The 20,238-nt window shown below is 35.4% G+C and overlaps 1 protein-coding gene across 32 annotated transcripts in view; it reads left to right on the top strand.

Annotated features, from left to right (window-relative positions):
* Positions 1–6,122: 6,122 nt before the first annotated feature.
* The window catches only part of LOC141406321 (solute carrier organic anion transporter family member 74D-like), a 49,345-nt gene continuing 35,229 nt past the window's right edge, over positions 6,123–20,238 (top strand). For 3 of the 32 annotated variants that reach the window (XM_073991588.1, XM_073991599.1, XM_073991606.1), the window contains exon 1: positions 6,200–6,606. The gene's annotated coding sequence lies outside the window, so the exon portion shown is untranslated. Of the gene's footprint in view, positions 7,023–7,494; positions 7,691–20,238 lie in introns of those variants that run through there. The other 29 variants (XM_073991587.1, XM_073991603.1, XM_073991611.1 and 26 more) reach the window with 20 other exon arrangements.

Below are 20,238 nucleotides of genomic sequence, written 5' to 3' on the forward strand. Positions count from 1 at the left end.
TAGTCAAGTTAGGGGGTAGTAAATGGCTAGTCCATTCAGAAAGACATTCGGACTTGGACAGACTCTATAAACTAAAGCGCTTGTTTACAATCGACATAGTGGTTCGCAAGGACCAGACACAGTGTCATAACTGCCAACGTTATGGTCACGTGTCAAACAATTGTGGCATGCCCTTCCGGTGTGTCAAATGTGGTGGCACAATACCTGCTGGCACTCTCAAGCCAAAATTGGTTGCTGTAAAGGATACAGTTACTGGGCAGGTGACCATGAAGCCAGTGTTCACACTGAAATGTGTGAACTGTGACAAAAAATGGACATTCTGCAAATGTCCGCAGTTGTCCAACTAGACAAAAGCTATAAGCTCAGATGAAAGAAGCTAAGGCTAAAAAGGCTGAAACCCAGCCAAAGGCTACATTTGCTCGTGGCAGTGGCAAAGTACGTCCAGGTACGTCATTCGCTGCTGCCTCCGCAGGTAAGACCTCAACTCTACCCAAAGCTAATCCAACTTTGGGCCAACAATCATTGGGGTCAGCTGTTACTGAATTCACCTCATTTGACGAAATATGCATGGAAATCTGTGGTAAAGATTTCTTGACATCTGTCACGGAAGTTCGTCAATATTCGGATGAATTAAAGAGTAAGGACAAGGCGAGCCAGGCTAAAGCCATGGCATCCTTGGTTGGTATGTTGGGTATAAATGGATAGAATATCTACATTTATATTTGTCAACATCAACTCCATTATATCGAGGCATAAGAGGCACTACCTCCACTTGTTCCTCGATGAACATAAGCCGGGGGTCATGATGTTGGGTGAAGGCAGATTATCTCAAAATCACAGATTTGAGATGGGCGGGTATGTTAGTTTCTTACAGTATAGGCGGGAAGGACCTGGTAGAGGTACAGGTATACTGGTAAGGGATGATATTAGATGTGAACGGGTACCGCTTGATTTGGGAGTAACCGAGTGTACTTGTGTTGGGATCGATAGGGCCGGCGGTTCCCACTATATGTAGTGGCTATGTACTGCAGGCCGGGGGATAGGTTTGATATTGTTACTTTAGAACCTCTTGGGGATTTAGCTAGATCTGGGGAAGTAGTTATAGGGACAGACCTTAATGCTAGACACATTAGCTGGGGGGATGACCAAATGTGTTTAAGAGGGAGGATAGTTTTGGATTTTTTAAGCGGCTGTCCAGATTTAAATGTTATGCCTACAGATGGTCCAACCAGAGTCAGTATGGGATCTCAGTCCTATATTGATATCTGTTTGGTATCATCTGGCATTCATATTGATGACAATGGAGGTCGAGGATTTGAAAGTTTGGATTGCAATTCCGAATAAGTTTTTGCGCATTCCGACCTCTGAATATTATTTGACCATCACCAAACTCAATATGATTCTCTCTCTCTCTCTCTCTGGTACCCCCATTCGTGACGATCCGATCAAAATTGTGACCTGTAGCTGGATTACAAAAAATGGAAAAATGGGATGCATTTCTGACTATTGCGATTTCTCCGTTCTTTGACCACCTACGCCAAACTACTTTGCATCAATGTAAAGGTTATATTTTCTTCCTCCGTTGACAGGCTTTGCCGTTGGAATACCCCTGCTAAAGGCCGAAATATTCGCAAAAAAATAAAACTTTGAATTTTCTCCACACACGTTTTTGCCCATTCAGACCCGTGAGTATTATCCGACCATCACCAACATCAATAGGCTTCTTTCTGTGTGAGACCCCCATCAACCCCCAACATTTCGTGAGGATCCGATCAAAATTCCGACCTGTAGTGTGATTGCACAAAAAACTGAAAAAGGGATGCATTGCCGACTATTGCGATATCTCTGTTGTTTGACCACCTACTACAACCTACGTACATTGTTGCAAAGGTGATATTTTCTACTTTCATTAGCAGGTTTTGCTTTTGATATAGCCCTTATAAAAGCGGAGATATTCGCTTTGAAAGAAAACTTTGACTTTTTCTCCAAATAAGTTTTTTGCCCATTCCGACCCCAGAATATTATCCGACCATCACTAACATCAATAGACTTCTTCCCCTCCGGGACTTTCATTAACACCCAAAATTTGGTGACGATCGGATTAAAATTGCGGCCTGTAGCGTGATTACAAAGTTTAGATGGACATAAGTACAGACGAACAGACCGACTTACCTCGCCGAGAAATTCATTTTGGTATATATACATATGTATGGGTCTACAAACTTCTTGGCCAAAACCCAACTTATAATACCCTCCCCACATAGTGGTGTAGGGTATAATAATAATAGGGTTTTGTAAGAACTTTCAAAAATATATTTAATATTTAACCCTTTCGGTGATTCTTTTTTGTTTTTGATTTGAAAAATATATTTTTCCAATTAAGCCCACTATATGAATAATCGAAACTAATTTTTTAACATTTTGTTTGGAAAAGTGGTTTTTGGACACTGTGCCATAGTAAAAAATGGCAAGAAAAAAAAACAAAACTAAAATATTCAAGTTTTTAATTCAATTTTATCTTATAGAAGACCAGGGGTCCTTTTAGAAGAGGAAGATGTCTTCTTATAGAAGGGCAGGACGTCTTCCCATAGAAGAGCAGAAGGTCCTCTCATAGAATGGCAAGATGTCTTCTTATAGAAGAGCAGGAGGTCTTCTTATACAAGAGCAGGAGGTCCGATCATAGAAGAGCAGGACGTTTGCATATACAAAGGCAGGAGGTCTTCTTATAGAAGAGAAGGAGGTCTTCTTATACAAGAGCAGGAGGTCTTCTCAAAGAAGAGCAGTAGGTCGTCTTATAGAGGAGCAGTACGTTTGCATATACAAGGACAGGGGGTTTTCTCATAGAAGAGAAAACGTTCTCTCATAGGAGAGCAGGACGTCTTTTCATAGGAGAGCAGGATATCTTCTTATAGCAAAGCAGGAGGTATTCATATAGAAGAGCAGGAGGTCTTCTCGTAAAAGAGCAGGCAGTCGTCTCATAGAAGAGCAGGACGTCCTCTCATAGAAGGGCAGGTGGCCTTCTCATAGAAGAGCTGAGTGATTTTTATTATAGAAAAGCAGGAGCTCAGCTCATAGAACAGATGGTATTCTCATAGAAGAGCAGGGGCCCTTCTTATAGAAAAGCATAAGGTCTTCTCATTGAAGACCAGGAGGTATTCTTATAGAAGACATGAAGGTTCTTTATAGAAAATCTGGAGGTCTACTTTTAGAAGAGGTCTTCTTTTAGAACATTGAAAGCTTCTTATAGAAGACCTAGGGACTTCTTATGGAATATTTGAGGCCTTCTTATGGAAGATCTGAGACCTTGTTATAGAAAAACTGGAGGACTTCTAATAGAAGACCTGAATGACTTCTTATAACAGATCAAAAGGACTTCTTATAGACAACCTGAATGTCTTCCCATAGAAGGGCTGGAGGTCATCTTGTAGAAGACGTGGGGGTCATCTTATAGAAGATCTGGAGGACTTATTTTAGAAAATCTGCAGGAATTGTTATACATGATCCAGTGGTTTTTTATGGTAGATCTGGAGGCCTTCTTATGGTACATCTGGAAGTCTTCTTATAGAAGACCTGGAGGGAAAAATCTACGCCATATGGTATAGTAAAAAAAATCTGGCAGCTCTATTGAACTGTATTTCGAATCTTTTAATTATTAACTCAATGATTATCTACTAAATTAATTACAAAAAGTTAAAAAAAAAATAATTTTTGTTAATAAAATATATAAAATTGTATTTTCATGCAAATTTTAAATCGAACGAGGAGCGCTCAAAATTTTTTGTCGATTTATTTTCAGGGAAAAATACAAAATCATTAAAAAAGGGTACCCGTAAATATTTTGCCTTAAAACTGGCTTTAAAAACTAGCTATGCCATATGGCATAGAATCACCGAACGGGTTAAGAAAATAAAAAAAATAACAAAATGTGCCATAGCGCCGCAGCACAGTAGTCGAAATCACTGATCTATCGGCGCGAAATTAATAACTTGCAAACGAATGGAGATAGATTTCTGAAATTTTGCACAAACGTAGTATGTGTCCTTGGGTAATAATGGACTAAATATGAACAACATCTGCTAATATTTTGGTATAGCCCCCATATAACGGTACCTCCTGATATTCGGTATTTTGAGGATTTTGTCAACATTTTCAGACCAAATAAGCTGAATGTTGGCATTGGAGCTTCTCGTTGGTTATACATCTTCTCCACCAAAAATTGTGAACATAGGCCAACATTTTGACATAGCCCCCATATAACTGTACCGCCCGATTTTTCGTATTTTGATGATTTAAGCTACAGTTTCCATACATTTATTAGCAATATTTGCTACTATTTGCAAAAGTTGATTATTCCTAATCTAGGAATTCCAATTTAATTTGTCGAAAAAAAACACAAGAAAAATAATAACCCCCTGTTTTTGTAACTTATTTTTGTTCGTTCGTCTATATTCGTAATAATTTAGGCATCCATAGCACAGCCCCCAGAGGACATACACATCTAATTTTTCGTATACCCGTTCCATATCGTTAAGAATTCCTCATCTAAAAATCAGCGCTCTACATTAGCGTTAAAGCGAGTAAATCGATCTACAAAATTTGACAATTCGTGTGAGAAGAATAAAAATTTTTACAAAAACTGGGGGTAAATTTTGAAAATTTATTGCTGTATAACTATGTAACCATAGGCCCAAACATTTTTTTTCGTTTAATTTACACATTCTCTGTTAATTAAAAATAAACTTTAGTTTTATTAGGAATTTTTAACAATTAAACAAATATGAAGTTAGTTATTTTGAAACAATTTTTATAAAATCTGATGCAGCAAAGTTTCTTGCATTGGATAGTGAATAGCTGAGAGAATATTTACAACAAAAAAGTAAAAACAAAATATTAGTCACCAGAGTGACTGTAATGGATACAATGGAAAACATTTCGCGCCGCTAGGTCAGTGGTTTCGAACAGTGAGCGCAGGCGAAATATTAACAAAAATATACAAAATACAAATTTTTTGTATGCAAATCTTTCCTGAAAAACGAAAAGAATCTATAGCGATAATATTTTTAAAACAATTTTTACAAAATTATTTTCACTAGTTAAGAAAATACAAAATTTTGTAAAAATATGCAAATCCTTTAAAACTCGCTGAATAAAAAAAAACGATTTTTAATGAAATTCATTCCAGCTGTTTCGGAGGAGTTTAATTTCGAACATTATGACAGTCTTGAAGAATTTTATATATGTATGTAAGTATTTGGACTATGACGACAATTAAAAAAAATATCCAAATCGGGCCAGCTATGTTCAACTTATACATTTACAATTTTTGTCATTGTCGTCCTCTGCATACTCATTTTGTTCTTTTTATTTATTACAGGTTACTTCTGATTATTTGGCTAATATACCCACAATAATTGTGGGTATATGCAGAAAACTGCACAAAAACTATTCAACGATTCAAATAAAATTTATTAAAATAATTGAATTAGTGTGTATAAAACAACAAATTTAATGTTTTGAAATCTACATTTCCCAGTTAAAGACAATGATTAGAGCGGCAAAGTTTAAACGATTAAAATTTTGTCTACTGTCAGAAAATAATAAATATACTTTATAACAGAATTAGTAACTTCCTTTATTCACTCACTGTCAACTTGTTGCAGATGTACATAAAAAAGAAAATAATAAATGACCTTGACCAATGGAGTTTCTACCGATATTCAAGAAAATTCTATTATGCATTTATTGTAACGATTTTTCTGCAAACTTTTTTTCTTCGTTTTACATACGTATAAATGTATGTTCAGTGATTTGTATGTGATGCAAAAAATACGACCGAAAGAAAGATTGGCGTTGAAGGCTTTGTATTTAGTATACTTGAAAAAGAAATTGTAAGAAAACAGAGAGAAAGAGAAAGAAGAAAATACAAAGTACGGCATGATGATCATCATCAATTATTTGTTGTGTTTGTCTGAGGTGGAATGCTTTCGTATGCTCCGCCACTACTACATGCAGCCAGCCGCAATGCGATTGAGAGAAGAACGTACTGTCTGTCGTATGAGCAATATTCTGCTTACAATTTTTTTACTTAAATTGAATATATCACATTTCAAGATTTTTTTCGTAGTTTTATTATTATCATCGTTGCTTTTTTCGCAATTTAAGGTAGCTAGATTAAACCGTAGACGAGAAAAGTGAATTTAGTCTGAGATAGTCAAGCGGTAAGCGCGTTTTAAATTCGTAACTTATCTAAAAAGAAAAGCGAGAAAAAGTGTTTTGGATACAAATGAATATAGAACCGCATTAAGTGCTGCAAATGTGAATTGATTGTACTACATTCAAACATATAAATCATGAAAATAAATTTAAAACAATAAAATTCAAATGATAATAATTGCATTTTATTGCTGATAATAAAAGCTACACGATCTATTAAAATTAATTGTGATTGTTAAAGAAATTTTGTTGTGATAATTAAAGATTTCTTAAAATCTAACTAATCTAGCATGTCTTATGTAGCCATCGATTATGTAATATGAAATCAACAATTGAACAACAAAATATTATGTGCATATGAATTCAATATCCATTGTGTTTTCTGATTTAAATGTAATTCAATATTTGTTACCGCAAAGTAGACATTTTCATGTGACAGAAATTAATTTCAAATAAGATATTATTAATTGCTTTAGATTATGTGTTGTGAAGTGAATAATCAAGAAAATGACATAATTAACAATAAAATAATAAAAATTAAAACAATCAAATAGATCAAAAATCCAATAAAATTGTTTTGTGTCTATTAGAAATACTCGTTGCTCTTAACGAATTTCAGTGTGCTGAGAATAAATATAAAATTATAAAACATGTAATGCTTCAATAATTTGATAGCCCTTATACTTGTTAGAAAATATTAGCCTTCAAATTTACATTACATTTACATATTGTGATATACACACGTCCAACCAATTTACTATGACGTTTCACTAGTAATTATGCAGTTCATCAAGCATGTAACACCTGAGGCAAGAAAAGTTGATTTTGGGTTGATGTAAAAATATAAACTTCTTTTTGTCTATACACCAGGCCGCAATTATCGTACAGGCTGGCGATCATCACAAAATCTTGCATAGAAGTCGGTTTTAGACCAGGGTTCTATATCATGAAATAATTTGTATACCCTCAGCCTTTAGGCTAGAAAGGGTATATCACAAATGTTGTCAAATATTTGATATTCCATTTCAGAAAAAAATGTTAAATTTTTTTCGCGCTACATCAACGATTTTTTAGACTTAAGAAACAAATCCCATTACGAATCCGCTCGCGAGCCAGTTTTTTGTTGATGCAGACAAAATTTATGGCGGTTTTATTTTCGTTTTAAAGAAAAAAATTATTATAAAAACGCTAATTATTTTACCGCGAGCAATTGCTACTAAAAAATTATCTGGAAGTGGCTTGAGTTAGTAGATTGCATAATATTTGTTAAATGTTACTCAGTACTCGCGAAATGTATAAAAGATTGATAAATTATTGAATGTGAGACAACTTTTTTCAAAATAAAGTTCCATTCACCCGCTATGACATTACGAAAAATTTCGTACGGAAGCAAAACTTCACGGCGAATCAAATGAGACTAAAATCATTGAGATTGGTATTATAGTTTCGATGTCACAGCCAAACACACATAATTTGGGTAAAAAAATTATTTTTTGTTTGAAAAAATATTTTTTCACATTCATTATGTAGTAAAAAAATTTGGAAAAATCTATAGGAATACTTTCTTCATTTTGCTTAAATCTCCCATTAAAATATACGGATTTTGCTTTATAGACATTCATATAAAAGCTTTCCTATTGAGGAAGATAATTGGGTTGCTGAGGATATATCTCAAGGCTTCTGAAATGGAAATAGGGGTCAAATAACCCATTTTAATTTATATGCATTTCAAAATACGTGTAATACGCATGTGATTTTCATTTACAGCAAGACCATCTTTTAATTTGTATATATTTTTCGAAATTTAATTTGGAGGCTAAGATGTAGCATCGGCTGCATCTTAGCACTAAAAAACCTATAAAATATCGCTAATTTGCGCAAAGTGAATACAATTTTTGTCCGCATCCGATTTCAGTGTTCACCATGAAAATCTACATCGATATATATCTATTTCAAGGCGATCAATCAAGAACCGTGGATGTAGCATTCCACACTATTTTTTTTGGATAAAATGAATGTAGTTTCCTTATCATTGAAGTTTTCAAATCTCTCTTTCCGCTAAAACGAAGATGCTGTACTAGTTGTTTCATTGCAGTGGAAACGAGCCGCAGAAAACGCGATAAAATGCGCGATATTTTCAAAAACATTTTTAGGTGATTTTTCTACTACTTAGTAGATGAATTTTCACGGGGAATGACTTATTGGATCCGGAACGCAAAAAACTAAAATGTATAATCAAGTACGAGGAATTCGAATGACAATTGTAAAAAATAGATCCGAAAAATATGATTTTTAGAAAAATGTTCGCACAAAATTTCCGTATTTGGATGCAGATTTCTATGAAGCTGTGCAGACTACATTCACGACACATATATCATATAAATCAGAATCGCGAGTTCTACAATCCTGTATATGATTTTTTGAAAAACCTGTTTGCGGAATGAAATTAGAAGAAAATGCAAAAAACACTGTAAACCTGGCTTCAAAATGTCAGCATCATTTAATGGTAGAAGCAGATAAAATGTTGAAAAGTAGTACATTAGAGAGATGATCCTTATTTAGTTTGCTTCTACTTTTACTTTGACAGGAAAATCGGGAAAAGTTTGGTCTATTCACAAATCAAGAGAAAACAAAAAATGGACACGTTGGCTTCAACCCATTTTTACCCATTTTTTAACATAAATATAGCCACAGCTTCCACACAAATTATCTTTTAAGGCCAATATTTTTTGCCACGTCCAACAACATTTCATTTTATCCAAAAATATTTAATTTGTATAATATAGAACCACAAGTCGCGTATTCTAAAAGGGTAAAACTTGGCTTCAGCTATGTTAAATTTTCAAAAATATTGGTGACATACCACTGTTGGGCGGAAATGCTCGGCCTCATACACACGCAATTTGCCCACCATTGGTATATACCCTCGTTAGCACAAATGCTGAGGGTATAAAAATTAGCTCTCTTTGTAATTTCAGTTCCACAAACGCTCTCTTCTGCTAAGTGAGCAATTGCCACTGCAACAGATAACAGAAAAGTTTGCATTTTGTTTTGCAGGTGAAATATTGATAGGTTTGGCCTAAATTTGCGTGGTATACGACCTCTTTGCCAATGTACATTGTTAAAGCAAGTTAAGTTTTCAAACTGCTACGACGGGAGATTATGTTCGAAAATAGTGAAAAGACGATAATGACAAGAACTCGTAGGATCGAACTAAATTACTCCAAACTCAGATACTATGATAGATCCACTTTAGAAGGAAAATGTTGCAATACTCTTTAAAAGAGCTCATCGTTTTTTTATCCAATACAAGGGTCAGTAGAGAACTTTCTTGCCTAGGTAAAACGCAGTGTCGCCAGGCGTAATTTGACATTTCTTTTAGCCTAAGCGTACACAGGACAGTTTGATATACGACAATGTGTTGGGTTGTTTACATTGACTTGAAAAATCACTTTGCAAAAAAATGGAATTTACTTGTGAACATTTTCGTCTGATAATTTTTTTCTATGCGTCTGAAGCAGAAAAATAGCAGCAATCGCCAGAAGATGCTGTAAAAGCGCTCAAAACCCATGTTTTTAAGGTGTCTCAATCAAGCCATTGTAAACAACCCAACACACGGTCGCATGTCGAACGGTCCTGAGTACGCTTAGACTTAAAAATGTCAAATGACGCCTGTCGACACTGCGTGTTGCCTTGGCCAGGAAGTTTTCTAGTGACCCTTGTACCAAATTACGGCAATCTCAGTTCGAAAGTTTGACAAAAATCCCTCGTAATACACAAAATTCGGCAATACCGGTATATGGGGGTCTGTAGACTAAAACCTACATATATGTATATGTGTAGTTTTTTGCGAGTAAGTTTTCTTTCTTCTGGGAACACAAAATTCCAAATAACAACCAAATCAGTAGGAATAGTTGACAAAAATCTTCAGAAAAAAACACTTAAATTGGGTGGTACACTTACATAGGGCCTTTGGCAAAATGCGATCTAATGCTGTATGATTTTTTGCGAGGAATGTTTTGTATCTGTTATAAATTTGTGTACCATTTAAATAGCAAATTTCACCCATTTCGGAGGAATATTGAGGCCGCAACCTACAGAATAACCAAAATCGGGAGGCACGGTTCTAGGGAAGCTATATTAAGACTTTGACCTATACCGACAAATTTCAGGTGGAAAGTTTTATACCCCCAAAAAGAAGACTAAATACTAATTTCCAACCCTTTCAGTGGTATATTAAGGCTTAAAGCCTTAAACCTCATTCTACTGGGTTATATGAATACGTTGCTCTATACCGACAAATTTCCGGTGGAAAGTTTTATACCTCTAACGAATACTAAGTAAACAAGTGCAGTCATTTAAGTAGTATATTGAGCCAAAACCTTCAAAGTACTGAAAATCCGAAGGTACCGTTCTATGGGGGCTATATGAAGACGTGAACCTATACCGACAAATTTCGGGTTAAAAGCTGTATACCCCCAGCGAAGGCTAAATACTAAATTTCAGCCATTTCTTTGGAATATTCAGGCTAAACTTTTCAAAATTCCAAAAATCGGGAAGTCCCGTTCTATGGGAGCTGCATGCTATATAGCTTCGCAACGGAGTCTAAGTACCGATTTTCAGCCATTTCAGTGGGATAATGAGGCTAAAACCTTCAAAATACCTAAAATCGGGATGTACTGTTCTATATCAAATCATGGACCGATATAGCCCATTTTCAATGCCAAACATCCTAGGAGTAATATGCCAAATTATAAACACCATACCTTAAAAATTTTATGCTGATCAAGAATATATGAGAAAAAGTCAGAATTTTTTAATATTCCATTTGAAAAAAATTAATTTTTTTTACGCTACATGAACGATTTTTGGTACATGCATTGAAAAAAATTACCATTCCATACCATATTGCGCGCAAAAGTTATTGCGGTTTCAATTCTGATTATTAGAAAAAATCGTATAAAAACGCTATTCATTATATCGAGAAACATTGTTAATTTATGTCTTTGTACATAATATATATTTACTGAGGTCCCATAGCTTTAGTGAAAAAGTTGTAAATTTTCGCGGAAATTAGGAAAGCATTCAAAACAATTGGTAGTTTGAAACTTGTTTTAATGAAATTCAAGCTGTTTATGCATCTGATAAATATATAAAAAATATGTACGTAATCTAAACATCGCAAAGATTCAAATGAAACCAAAACTATACAAATCCGTTTAACGATTTGCATATTATAGCAAAAACAAAAAATATATTGAGGACATTTATAAAATTTTTGTATGAGAAAATATTTATTAAAATTTATTTTGTGAGTTAGTTGAAGAAAATTTAAGAAAAATAGGTCGGAGTTATTCTTCCATTTTAGTTAATTTCACGCAAAAAATCACATTTTTATTCTAATCACTTCTCGAATACACGCTAACATCAACAGAAAATATGGGTATATTTCAAATGAATGTTCGGTTCCTTTAAATGGGGTATAATCTTGAAATAAACTGTATCGGGTAATGTTCATTTTGAAATGCATGTAAATCGCGAAATCCTCACAATGACTTGATGCACATGCGGTTTACCAATACAGCGAATTCTTCTCTTTTAATTTGTACACATTTACTTTGGCCGCTAAGATGTAGCATCGTCTGCAGTTTAGTGTGCAACAAGCTGTATAACGCTTATAATTTGCACAAAGTGCATACTAGAGGTGGGCGCGTGTCGTGCTGTGAGCAGTGCGTGTTCGTGCCTTCTCGAAAAACGCCATGTTTGTGCGTGTCGTGCCGGAATGCATTTTCGCCCGTGCGTGATCGTGTTTTTTTGTTCCACACGGTTTTGCACGACACGTCTAAACACGATCTGCACTATGTGACACGATCGTGCTAAATTTTTGGTCTCCCTTTAGAAGTCGTGCAAGATACCTTACTAAACACGAACATCGAACAAGAAACCGACCAAAATATTATTTTTATTTGCTTCGTTTTTGCAGTCTGGTATTTATTGCCGTTTTGTTATGAGTGAAAAAGATGATGTTTATTTGCCATTTGTTTTGTTCATGAGAGAAGCAAATACAAAAACTACTATGAGGGTTAACGCAATATACTCTCTTTGCAAATCAGATGTTTATCTGACTGTATTCCCGAATTGAGAAAACTGATTGACTGCCCAAAAAACGTTGTGAAATATTTTAAACACTCGGAGCTAAACAACAAATTGTCGAAAATGTTAAAACAAAATATAAGAACACGTTGGAATTCAACATATATACTTGAGAGAATATACCAAGTCCAGAGTCTACCAAGTAACAGCCTGTTTCTGTATGTAGAAAGAAGAATGTGTGCGAATGAAACACTCCTAAACTTTAGTTTTCGAAATAATTTAACCTTTGCTTTTACTTCAAAACAAAAAAAAAATTGAAAAACACACAAGAGTTTGGACGTGTTTCATTCGCACACTTTCTTCTTTCGACATACAGAAACTGGCTGTAAGTGTATTTTGCTACAAACGCATGAGTTGGATCGTATATCTGAGTTAAAGTTTTCATTGCTATAACTTCTATTGGGTTTTCATAAAATATTCTCGGAAAAGTACCCTACTATGCACATTTTTGCCCTTTGGTCTAAAAAACTTTTGAAAGCCTGCTCAATTGAAAGATTTGAAAGCTAAAACTAAACAATCATTGCTTAAAAGCTTTGTACCAACAATGACACATCTTATAGGGGCGTTTTTATTTCCGCCGTTTAACAGCTCATTTAGACTAGCCATAAATCCTCATCTAGATTTAATAAATCCAGTACAAATCTCATTGCATTTGGATATACCTTTTCGAGGATTTAAATGTCAATCAGCTGATTTTTGTTCATACCACAATTACCAAGGTAGATGCATCAGCCCATCCGATCGAATTTGAAACGTCAGAAGAAGTTGTTGTAAATTGAACTCGTCTCAAAAAACATACGGCAAATTACAAATTTATTGTTTAATATTGAAAATGTTAGCTTATTGTAATACTAATGCTAACTAATGCGAAAATAAAGAATTATTTTATCGTTTAAACATTTCAAATATTTGTCTTGGTATAAATCAGATTTGTATATCAAATCAAATTTATTATTTTCGTATCGTTTACAAATTTTGACATTTTAAGTTATTTTTGTAATGGCAATTCACCGATGAATCTACCTTGTTTCTTGTCCCAGTTTGCAACTTTTTGTATTTTCTAGCAACATGTTGCAAAAAACAGAGTTGTATACGAGGATTTATGCCGGATTTAAAATAAATCCACCCAATACGAGGATTTATTTTTGACCGGATTTAGCAAATGAAACCTGATAATGCACTAAATCCGGCTAATGAAGTCATATCTAAATGACCTATAAGAAGATGATTTTTTATTAGCTACTGTAAAAGCAATGTTACTTGATATACAAAGTGAGAACATATCGACACCTCCAAATAATAGTATGCTAAGTCTAAAAAGTGAGTTTTGCAGGAGAAGCTCTCTAAGTGTGGAAATTTTTTTGAACTTCAGTACTATGCTAAGTCAATATTTGTTTATAACTTCTGTTCGGATTGACCGATCATTACCAAAATTTGACAGAATTTAAGTTAAAGGACTTTCGACACCTCCAAATAATAGTTTGCTAATTCTGAAAAGTGAGTTTTGCAGGACAAGCTCTAAAAGTTTGGAAATTTCTTTGACCTTCAGTACTATGCTAAGTACATATTTGTTTATAACTTCTGTTCGGATTGTCCGATTATTACCAAAATTTTACAGAATTTAAGTTAAAGGACGTTAAATATAAAAATGTAAAGAACTTGAAAACATGCTAAGTCGACTTAGCATACTATTGTTTGGAGGCGTCGATATGATGAGTAGGAAATTACAATGCCACATTTGCACTAATTATCACAGTTTTTGGATCAAAATGGCAAAAAGACGAAAAATGAAAAAGTTGATATAGAAATTCATACATATTATCGAGTGCCGTAACTAGCCCGACTGATGTTTTAAACTTTTGGAAACAGCCTAATTTTCCAATTAGCCAGGAAATTTTTGGCTATACCCGTCAGCTCAGCAACGAGCGAGACATTTTTTCCACATCTGGAAATATTCTCAACGAAAGGCGTACTAGACTTTTGAGTTCTAACTTGGACAAAATAATGGTTTTAAATAAGAATAAAAAATTAGAAGTATGTACATATGAATATTTTTAAAAACAAATGTACACCTATATCGATCTCTCCTTTTTATACCCTACACCACCTTGTGGTAAGGGGTATTATGTCTTTGTGCATTAGTTTGTAACATGCAAAGAAAACGAGATAGACCAATAGTTCCTTTTAGGGATATACATAGAATCACTTTCTGAGTCGATGTACGCATGTCCGTCTGTCTGTCCGTCTGTCCATGTATTTTTGTAAACAAAGTACAGGTCGCATTAATTGTCCGATTCGCATGAAAATTGGGGAAGATAGTTTTTGGTATTTGATGCACCCAACGCGCTATATATGTCCGATTTCAATAAAATTTGGAATGTTTGCCGGGATTTGGCCTAGTGTGTCGAGTGTGCCAAATTATATCGAAATCGGTTCAGATTTGAATATAGCTCTCATATATTATTTAGGCAGATTTGAGGTATTTGATGCACGAAACACGCTATATTTGTCCGATTTTGATGAAATTTGGACTATGTGACGGAATTTGGTCTACAAATAAATGTGAAAAATTATATCGAAATCTGTTCTGATTTGGATTTAGCTCCCATACATATTTTACATATTCACAGTGGTGTAGGGTATTATGTAGTCGGCCCCGCCCGACTTTGATCCTTTCCTTACTGGTTTTGTAATTTCGTGCGTGAGTATGCGTGTTCGTGCCTTCTCGAAAAACGCCGTGTTTGTGCGTGAATGTGCATAAAAATGTTGGTCCGTGTTCGTGCCTAATTTTTTAGGCACGTGCCCATCTCTAGTGCATACACTTTTTTGCGCATCCGATTTGCCTATCATCCATGAACAAATACATCGATCTAAACATATTTCGATAAAATCCATCAAAATCCGTGGATGTAGCATCACACACTTAATTTTGTAAACCGCTGTTTTCGCAAAAACGCTAGTGATGTGTCAGTTTCTTCATTGAAAAGGAAACGATCCACAGAAAACGAGATAAAATCCGCGATACTTATAAAAACATTTTACGCACATTTTTCGGTTTTTGCAGTTGCTGTTTTCGCCGTTCTAGTCGATGGATTTTCACAATCTATGATTTGTATAATTCGGGCCGTAAAAAAAACTAAAATGTCTTTGGGTCCCAGCACAATCAAAAGTATATTGTAAATACTGTACCCATAAAATAGGGTTTTTCAAAAAAAATATCGCACTAAATTTTGGCCTTTGGCAGTATATCACTCTGCTGCTGTGTGGGCTACATAGCCAATATACATATCAAATTATGAGTAATTGTGAGTACTTTAATCCTATTAAGTTTTTTAAAACACTCGTATGCGCGTTCCAGTTAAATTAAAAATACGAAAAAGACCTAAAATCCGGCTTCAAAATGTCAACATCCATAAAAGGTGGATGCAGTGGAAATTTTGAAATGTGATACTTTAGAAGTGTGGTTTTCATTTTGTATTCTTCTACTTTTACTTTGGACAGATATCCGTAATTTAAATGGTTTAACCGCCAATCGAATAACAACGTAAAAAACTCGTGTGCTTCAACGCGTTTTTACCTATTTTTATTCATTTACGCGGTCATAGCTTCCGCGCAAATTAACTTTTTTAGCCACATTTTTGAGCTTTGATTAAAAACACTTAGTTTGTTCCAACTATGGCAATATTTCGGGGTACACTGTAATATTTCGCGAATTATAACAGTGCAATGACTTTTCGTCATATATTCTTTATAGGGTCTCCAATGAATATTTCGATGAGTTACAAACGGATTGACAAATTTAATTATATCCTCCATATTATGAAGACTCGTCTCGGATCTATTTGAAATTTCTTGCAGAAGATTGTTTTCACAGTCACTTCACAGAGGAAAAAAGATGAGCACAGGCGTGTTCATTTTTTGTACCATCATTATTATTATTTATTTTTTGTTAATCTTTAATATTACAACCACAAACATGCTCCCTTTGACCACAGTACGTTGTCAATTCTCGAAACCGTTGACATCATCTCGTCGTCAAATTAACAACAGCGCACAGTGGACAAACATAGAAAAATGGGAGATTCACTTTTATATATGTTTACGTTTCTTTCTCTGAGTAAACGCATCAGATACGACGAATCAGAAAGAATTTTGCCGATATGTGCATCCATAACGAAGTTATAGCTCTTTTCCAGGTAATCTAAAGCGATAATCGTATGAAAATAAGACGACCACTAAAATAATTATTTTTGAAAATTTTATTGATAATATTTAATGTTTTGGATGGGGATTTGATGGTTGTTTTGTTGTTCTTGTAACAGTGTTTTTTTATTATGTTTGTATGTTCGTTCCTCCGTTAAATCTGGGTCTGGGTCTATCTCCAGTTCCAGAAAAATGGCTGTTTCGATGGGATGTAGCCAGAGATCCACTGGAGTTAGAAGTAGGTTTGGCGGGGCAATTGAAAAGGTGTTCTGTGTCGTGCGGCCCATGCCGCATACTGGGCAGATGTCTTGCACGGCGCGATCGATTTCCGCCCAATAAGAATTTAGGCGACTGCAATATCCCGAGCGTAGTTGAGCCAAAACTACTCTAGTTTGTCGTGGCCGCTGACGCTCCTCATCTGCGATAGATGGGTGATGTACTCCGAGTACTTTATTCACACTATAATTGCTTAAGGCCTTGGCAACTGCGTCCGTGTGAATGCTATTACAACCTGCTTGATATACTTGTTGATCTAGGGGTTCTCTCCTGTATCTCCCTCTAGAGCATGGATAACCTTCCTGATCTGCCTGAATGTGCCAGGCATACCCAAAAGATGGTGATTGGGATGGCTCACACGTAACATCCACGCAGGTACTGACACGAAAGCATCTCATTGTGTTGCTTCACTGGAAAAAAACTTTGCCTCCTCATGTAGAAGATCCACTGAAGATTTCAGGAGGCACCCTGTTGCTGTTTTCAGGGCATTCTGGCAAGTGTGAATCTTTTTCCAATTCGTATCACATAATCTCGGGGACCAGACTGGAGCCGCATAGTTTACCACAGACTGACCTATCGCGTTATATGTGGTCAACAAGGTTTCTTTATCTGCACACAAAGTGCTGCCGGCTAGGGACTTGAGGACCTTGGTACTACTTTTCAGCTTGTCGCAGATAGCTGTGGCGTGTTCGCATAATGTGAATGTAGTGTTGAATGTGACCCCCAAAATTCTAGGGCAGTTTGTGGTCGGAATTCTGCTACCGTCGACCACGGGATTCAACTCACGTCCAAACTGCACTGTCCATGTGGTGAACAGAGTGGCTGTAGATTTTGTGGCGGAAATCTGCATATTCCTCGAATGGAAACAGGTGGTAAGATCGATTACGTAGTTGTTTGATGGGTGGGCTATAAATATACAATTTTAGTACAATAAGTTGACATCAACTGGACATGGGCAAAGTACTGTTACAGTGTGCAACACTAGAAATGCAAACAACTTCTAATGGGCATTTTCTGAAAGTGCATATTGAGACTACAAAAACCTTAATTGGGTTTTGTGTTCTTAGATCGGGTTTAGATTTTATGGCCTCATCTAAACCGACCTAAAATGAGCCTTTTTTCCAGTGATCGGACCTTTATCTCCGAAACTTATAAGAATTTTGCTTTGCAGTCTTCAGCAATATTGTAGCCCTAAATTAGTAGAACTTATGTGTTAAACATATGTACTAAGAAAAGCTGCATCTAGCGCATCAAACTCGTTAAAATATAGAAAAGTTTACATAATTTCTGAAATTCCGGTCAGTAACAACTAAACTGTTGGCAGTTGAAACAAGCAACCATTCTAAAAATTTTCCAAATAATGTGACCATCAATTCTTCAGAACATTCTGAAACTCTAAAATTGTTATTTCACGTTGTTTAAGGGGTATTTCATAACATACCTTTTACAAAACTTATTTCAAACAATGTTCACACAGGCTGTTTACTCTCATGTTGGGGGGTTTCAATGCATTATTGAAATATTTACCAAATTGTTGTTGAAAAATTTTCTATAAACAAGGCGATAGAGGCATTTTACAACAACATAATGTTCTGAAGAGTTGTGTATTACATTCAAGAGAATACTTTCCCAAAAGGTAATATTAAGATGAATTTAAAATTTTGGGAGATACGCTGCGAAATATACACAAATTATAGAATTTTTAGATATATTATAAAATTTGAGGCAATAAATGCAATTTTTCGAGTTCACTATTCCTCTAAATATTTTCTTCTTGCTCTTATCTACAAGTTTGCTGCAGATGTCAAAACAGGATTCGTATTGGTTTCAGAGATACAGCCCCGATTTGTTTTAAAAATTCGATCTTTAACCATGTTTAGATGAGGCCATAAAAACCGAACCCGATCTAAGAAAACAAAACCCAAATATGGATTTTGCCTATTGGTCCTCTACTTTCAGAAAATTCTGGAGAGAAGTTGTTTGCACGCGATTGGCTCAAAAATGTTGCACAGTGTTATCAAGAATTAAAGATACAGGGTGTTTTTTTAAGCCCGATAGAACTTGAAACTGTAAAAAATAACACAAAAAATTAAATTGTAATCAAAAATTTTTTTATTCGAAAGATCAATACGTGACATTAACATTTGAAAACGATTTTGGGCATATGGGCACCGCGGCTGACGAAGTGCATTCTGGGCGTCTAATTTTTGGCCACTTTTTTGAGCACTGCTGGCCGTATGTCACGAATAACACGAACAATGCTGGACTCCAAGGCATCAATTGTTGCTGGTTTATCAGCATAAACCAGTGACTTCACGTAGCCCCACAGGAAATAATCGAGAGGTGTCAAATCGCACGACCTTGGAGGCCAATTGACAGGTCCACTTCTCGAAATCAACTTATCGCCAAATTTTGATTTCAATAAGTCGATGGTTGCGTTCGCCGTATGGCACGTAGCGCCATCCGGATCAATGTCATCCATATTTTCAAACAAAAAATCATTGATCATGGCGCGGTAATGATCTCCATTGACCGTAACGCGAGCTCCGGCCTCATTTTTGAAGAAATAAGGTCCGATGATGCCACCAGCGTGAAAACCGCACCATACGGTGCATTTTTCTGGATGTAATGGAGTCTGTAGGGTCTCTTGTGGATTGGTCTCACTCCATATGCGGCAATTTTGCTTATTAACAAACCCGTTAAGCCAAAAATGCGCTTGTTCAGATGGACGATTATGTACGCCATACAAATGACGAAGTCGTCTATAAGTTGCGCGAATCGACGACTGATTTTCAAAGTAAATTTGGATAATTTCGTAGCGTTTTTCAAGCGTAAGTCTATTTATGATGATTTGTCAGAGTATACTGAAACAAATAAAAAAAAAAAATCATCAAAATTTAATTTTTTGTGTTACTTTTTACAATTTAAAGTTCTATCTAACTTAAAAAAACACCCTTTATATAAATTCTTAATATTTCGTAGAGCATATCTTTTGATTGCCACCTTGGCTCTTGATTTCCGTTAATTGGACATCTCTTCCAAAGCGAAATGTGTAAAAACATTCTGCCCATCCCTGCAACCATCTGAGATACATCGGTTCAGATTTGGATATAGCCCCCCTATAAAAATCGGTTCAGATTTGGATGTAGCCACCATAGATATCTTTCCCCGAATTTGCTATTATTCGCTCAATTTTTGATGAATAGCCTTCAAATTTAACATGGGATGCTTCCTCAAGCCCCTGTTTAGTTTTATCGATGGCCTAGGCTGACGAATTTTTGCACAAGTACTTATGAGGGCACAGGAATGAAATATATCAATTTTGGTCAATATCGGATCAGGTTTGAATATAGCTTCTATATAAAATTTCGTCCGTCTTCTATTTTTGTCCAC

Source organism: Musca autumnalis, unplaced genomic scaffold, assembly GCF_047663935.1.
Source record: "Musca autumnalis isolate F117 unplaced genomic scaffold, ASM4766393v1 scaffold_5, whole genome shotgun sequence".
NCBI classification, from domain to species: domain Eukaryota; kingdom Metazoa; phylum Arthropoda; class Insecta; order Diptera; family Muscidae; genus Musca; species Musca autumnalis.